Here is a 6115-nt window from a genome sequence, read left to right as displayed (position 1 = left end):
CCAAAATAACTTTTTTGAACATGTTGAAAGAAGAACATACTCCCTGGGTGAATTAATGTCATTCAGGACCACACAGAGCAAACTGAGAAACACTGATCTAAGCTGCTCCCAACAGCTCTTTAACACACTGTCGTATGTTTTAATTATGTCTTCCTCCTCCTTTCTCCTCCTTGTTCTCTACTCTTCCCTTTCCTCTTCTTCCTCCCCCTCTTAGGCTTTCTTTTCTCTTCAAACCCCTCTTTACAGACAGACAGACAGACAGACAGACAGACAGACAGACACAAACACACACACATACACACATACACACACACACAAGCTGGGATCAGGTGGGCCATGCGCTCTCTGATGGAGACTCAACCTGGAGACTTGGCAGGTTTATTTTACACATCAGGAAGAGAGATTATGTATTCTCACTTGAGGTCTTGTAGGGAAGCCAGGAAGCTGTCTCAGGTTGCAGTCATCTGGAAGGAAGCGGATGGAAGCATCAGTTGCTAGGTTTTGCATATATGGGTCAATCCTTACACAGTGGTCAATCCCTTGAACACATTGGTACTTTAGCCAGAGGAAGGCTTTGCCAATTCTGAGCCTGGCCTGTATAGGATAGGTTTTGTAGACCTCAGGGCCTCACGGGGAGGAAGGAGTGAGTTTGAGGCCTGGGGCCCTGGTCAATAAAACACAGTCACTCAGGACTTCATCCACTCCTTACACAGCCATCCGAGGCTACCTCAGCTCTCCATGCTGATACTACTGTCTCCTCTTCCCCCTCCTTATCCTCCTGTCCACTTCCTCTTCCTCCTCCCTCTCCTCCCACTCCTTCTCAGGGACAGGGATTGGAGACTGGGTCTAGGATATGCTAGGCAAGTGCTCTCTTGAGCAGCATACTTGAGCATCTTTCCATTTTCTTGGCAGTGCCTTTGGAAGAGCAAACACATTCAAGGTCAAAGTTAAACACAACAGCATTCTCATCTGCCACCTGTGTTTGCAATGCCGAGACCTCTGTCTAACAGTTAAAAGATCGCCTTTAGCCTCAAAAGAGACTGCACTTTTACACTGTGCTGAGACTGTGACACCACCCTTGTATCTGTCATGGATTTCCCATTACATCTGACTGCCCTTCCCTGATGGGCACAGGGAGTCGAGTGCCACAGCTTCCTAGTAAATGCACTTCACTTGAAAAGCAGGTGGCAGGACCCCATGGAGGTCCTTTTGGAGTTTCTTGGCTCTTCAGATTCCACACACAGTTTGGAATCCTGATGGCATCGTGATGGACTTGTATTAAAGAAATCTCAGAGGAATTCAGAGATGGTTGGTATTGGAACAGCCTCGAGCCTCCCGACTGCTGAGCATGGAGGTCAGCGTATTCATTAAGCATCTGTTCTCTTCCTTGGCTCTCCTTCCTAGCTTCTTCCTCACCTCTCTCAGGAGCAGCAGGCATGCATGGGGCCGAGGCACTGTTGCTCAGACCTGGAAACTGAGTCTCATGTCCCAGGGAAGGGGAGCACTGCAGAGGGAGCTATGTTACCAATGGGGTGGCATCCCCCACAAGCCCAGACTTAGGACACTTCAGTTTCATGTGGAGCAGACCTCACTTTCCCAGAACTGGCTGAGGATCGTATTGACCCTCCTGGAAAGTTTACCTCCACCCTCTCCATTTTTTTTTTTTGCATTCTTTAAAAGATTTGCTTTATTTCTGTGGTGTGTGTGTGTGTGTGTGTGTGTGTGTGTGTGTGTGTGTGTGTGTGTGTGTTGTGGTGTACCCACCAGAGAAGACTTCTCAGATATGGGCTCAAACCAACAAAGAGTCTTTCTTAGCCAGTGACTACATTAGGTGTTCAAGATCCCAGTGTAGCCCTAAGTCTTTCTCAGGGTGAGTTTTTAAAGCCTAAAACCGTTTCTCACACTGACATACTTCAGCTAACAAAACAGCTAGCTAGAAGCAGAACTGCAGAAGCTGAAAAGCAAGACTAGTACATTTAGAGACTCTCCCAGAACTATAAACTTTGATGGACTGAGTCTTCCTTTCAGTTTTGGCGGGTGCTGTCATATACTGAGTTTGATGGCCCAAAGGGTACTTCTGTCATGGAGTCAGTTGTGCTAAGGGCTGGGGGCCTGTTACATAAGTGTGTGCTTCGTGTTTACAAATGGCAACAGAGGCAAGAAAAGAGCATCAAAATCCCCTGGAGCTAGAGTCGTACATGTTTGCATGCTGCTAGGTATGGGTGCTGGGATCTGAACCCAGGTCCTCTGGAAGAGCAAAAGGTGCTCTTAACCACTGAGCCATCTCTCCTGGTTCCTTTTTAATTTTCATTCTGTGTGTGTGTGTGTGTGTGTGTGTGTGTGTGTGTGTGTGTGTGTGTTCTTTTAGCACACGGGTCTTGGGATTGCACTAAGGCTTTCAGACTTGGCTGTAGGCTCCTTTACCACCCAACCTATTTCTCCTGACTGAACGCTTTCTCCCTGAGCCTGGTTGTTCCACAAACATTACTAGCAGAAAGCATGGGGGGTGATGCATTCTGCTGAGAAACCTGGTTTTGGAGCCTAGGAGCCCCTCGAAGGAACTGAAGACCAAAAAAGGAAAAAAAAAAAAAGTGGCCGGAAATCCTCAGTTCAGGAGCTGAATTGGTTACGGAGTATGAGTTGGGAAGGAGAAAATGAAATTACATTAGGAAGCTTAAAAGATAAGAGTTAACAAAGCCCACACCACATCTTCTGGGCTGTTGGAGATAAGGATATTGCATGGTTCACAACAGAATTTCATATTCTGTTTTCAGCAGCCTCCGGAAGGTCAGAGTAATAGTTCTGTACTTGCTGCTGCCCAAGCTCCTTTGACTTAAATGCCACTGTGCCAAAGTGGAGGCAGGGAGAGGGTAGGCACCACGTCAGCCCTGTGGTGCATGGTCTGTTCCAGCTGACGGTAAGCTGTGTTTCCCTTGCTTCCTCCCTCCCTCCCTTCCTTCCTTTGTTTTGCTGAGACAGGGGCTTATGTAGCCCATGATGGACCAGGAATTGCTATGGAGCTGAGGATGATTGTGACCTCCTGACCCTCCTGCCTCTTAAGTGCTCAGGATTACAGATGTGTAGTACCACGTTCAGCTGTTTTTGTGTTTGGGAGAACACAGGGTTGCTTTGAGACACAGGGTCTAAAATATCCCAGGGTTATTTTTTTTTAAAACATACTTTATTATTATTCTATGCATGTGCCATATTTGAATGTGTATGTATGTGGGGTCTGGGGACAGCATGTGGTGTCAGTGTTCTCGTTCCACCTTTACACAGGTTCTAGGACTAGAACTCAGGAGGCCCTGCATGGCAAGTACTGTCTTGCCTGATCCCTGGCCTTGAACTCTTGACCCCTCTGCCCCTATCTCCCAAGTGCTGGGGTTACAGGAGTGCTCCACCCGAGTGCCCGACTTACAGGTTTCTAATTTCCATAGGATTCAGACCACATAGCCCAGTAGGCGCTAAGTTTTTGAGTGTTTGGTGTATCCACGCCCCTTCATCTGCTTTGTTGTCAGGCTGATGTGGGTTTCACAACTGAGCAAACTGCTCCTAACTGGGAGAGAGTATGAGCAATCTGTTCTTCCATGAAGGATTATGGACGCTTCCAGAGAAAACACTGGGGCCTGGGGGTGGATCATATCATATTTAGAGTTTAAAAACAAAAAGGTTTTTTTTTTTTTAAATTTCGTGTATGTGTATGCAGAGCTGTGCGTGGGTAGTTGCATTAGAGTGCAGTGGGCCACAGAGGCCAGAAGAGGGCGATGGAACCCCCTAGGGCTAGAAGGTCAGCCACCTGATATGGCTAAGAACCAAACTTGAGCCATCTCTTCAGCATCTTTAGTAATCACCCTTTTAATGATACAGTCAACTTCCTTAACAGGTACAGGGACATCTGGAGGAGCCTCTGCGCTGCTGCTCGGATTTCGATTGTAGTCTCCCCTCCTTAGCAAAGGTCCTCTGGGGCCCTGAGTATGTCATGGTTCTGGACCAGCTCCTCTCTGCTTGGGTGGGGTTCAGACTCAACAAACTCTTTGATGTCAGAGGCTAGGGGTATCTGCTTAGCTGCACGTGTTGGTGCAGGCCTATGATTCCAGCCCTTGGGAATCTGAAAAAGGAGGGTCTGGAATTTGATGCCAGCCTATGTTACCCAAGTTCCAGTGACATAGGGAGACCCTGGTTCAATTGAGGCAGGGAATGCAGGGAGAGACAGCTGGGACTGAGAGACGTTTGAAGGATAGTATAGAAATGTGGTGCAGAGGAAAATCCCTAAAATCTACAAAGGCAATTCTAATGAAGTCTCCTAACAATGGGGGTAATGGGGTCCCAACTGGCCAACTCTTGACACCAAACAAGTCTTCCAGTACCAGGACTGGGTTGCATTCAATTGAGTTGTTGGCTAAGGGGGTTCCATGGAAATCCCCAATCAGTCTGGGCTGATATGAAGACAATAGATTACTCCCTGTAAACTTGTCCCATTGCCAAGGACAACATCCACACAATTCAGTGAACATGGAGATAACAAATTGGAGCCTACATGGAACCTTTACCCCTAAGTTCTAATGTCTTTGGTACAGGAAGGAACTCTGCAGGCTACCAAAAGGGAAATGTAAACACCAATCTAGCTAAAACCCCTTTGATTTACAATATGTCCTGACTTCAAGACATGCTCAGGCAATGGTGGTGTAGAACTTGTGGCAATAGCCAATCAGTATCTATTTGACCTAAGGCCCACTCCAAGAGACAGAACCCACACTTGACACAGTTTGCGTGTCAAGAGCCAGAGACTAGATAACTGAGTGACCCAGGGTAAAATCAAATATTGCTGGTCTAAAACAACAACAACAACAACAACAATAATAATAAGTAACAACAAAATTACTCTAGTGATACTCTGCTATACTCAGAGAGGTGCCTTATTCATCCATCATCAGAGATACAAATACAGACACCTACAGCCAGATATTCTGCGGAGAGAGAGACAGAGATACAGAGAGAGACACAGAGAGAGAGAGACAGAGACAGAGACAGAGACAGAGAGAGACAGAGAGAGCTTGGAGTTCTAAAAGCGATGTGTCCATTAAATACTTCCCCTCAGAGCTTAGGGAATCCCTTGGAAGAGAAGGTGGGAAGAGTGTAAGAGTCAGGGGGATGGAGGACACCAGGAGAACAAGGCTCTCTAAATTAACTGAGCAAGGCTCAAGCAACCTACATGGGACTGCACCAGGTTCCCTGTGTATTCTTTATAGTTTCCGGTTTAGTGTCTTTATGGGACTCCTGCATGTGTGAATAAGCGGGTCTCTGATTCGTGTGCCTACTCTTTTTGTTTGTTTTTGTTTGTTTGTCTTTTTTCATACAATATATCCTAACTGAGGGGCTGGAGTGATGATTCAGTGGTTAAGAGCACTCTCTGCTCTTCCAGAGGTCCTGAGTTCAATTCCCAGCAACCACATGGTGGCTCACAACCATCTGTGATGTGTTTTTGGTGGCTTCTTCTGGGTTACAGGCATATATGCAGGCAGAACATTGTATACAAAATAAATAAATCTTTTTAAAAAATATCCTAACTGCAGTTTGCCAGTCTTCCATTCATCTCAGTCTATCCACCACCAACTCCTCTCTGCCCCAGATCCATCGGGTCTGCCAGGAATATCAACCAAAGTGGCATAGCAGGTTACAATAAGACTAGGCATAAACCCTCCTTATCAAGGCTGGGCAAGGCAACCCAATAGGAGGAAAAGGAGCCCAAGAGCAGGTGAAAGAGTGAGGAAAACTATCACTCCCACTGCTGGGAGTCCTATAGAAACAACAAGCAACAACCATAGCTTATGTGCAGAAGACCTGGCACACCATACAGGCTCAGCAGTTGCTGCTTCAGTGCTGTGAGCCCCTGTGAGCCCTGCTTAGTCAATTCTGTGGGGTGTGTTTGCCTGGTGATTCAGTCCCTACAATTCTTCCTCCTCTTCTTCTACAGGGTTTCCCCAAGCTCTAAGGTGAGGAACCTAATGAGAGACCTATAATTTGGGTTCTCTCTCTCTCTCTCTCTCTCTCTCTCTCTCTCTCTCTCTCTCTCTCTCTCTCTTTCTCTCTCTCCCTAATGTTTCCTTGTGGGTCT

This window comes from Rattus norvegicus, chromosome 1, assembly GCF_021556685.1.
Source record: "Rattus norvegicus strain SHRSP/BbbUtx chromosome 1, alternate assembly SHRSP_T2T, whole genome shotgun sequence".
Taxonomy (NCBI): Eukaryota; Metazoa; Chordata; class Mammalia; order Rodentia; family Muridae; genus Rattus; species Rattus norvegicus.
This window is presented reverse-complemented; position numbering follows the sequence as displayed.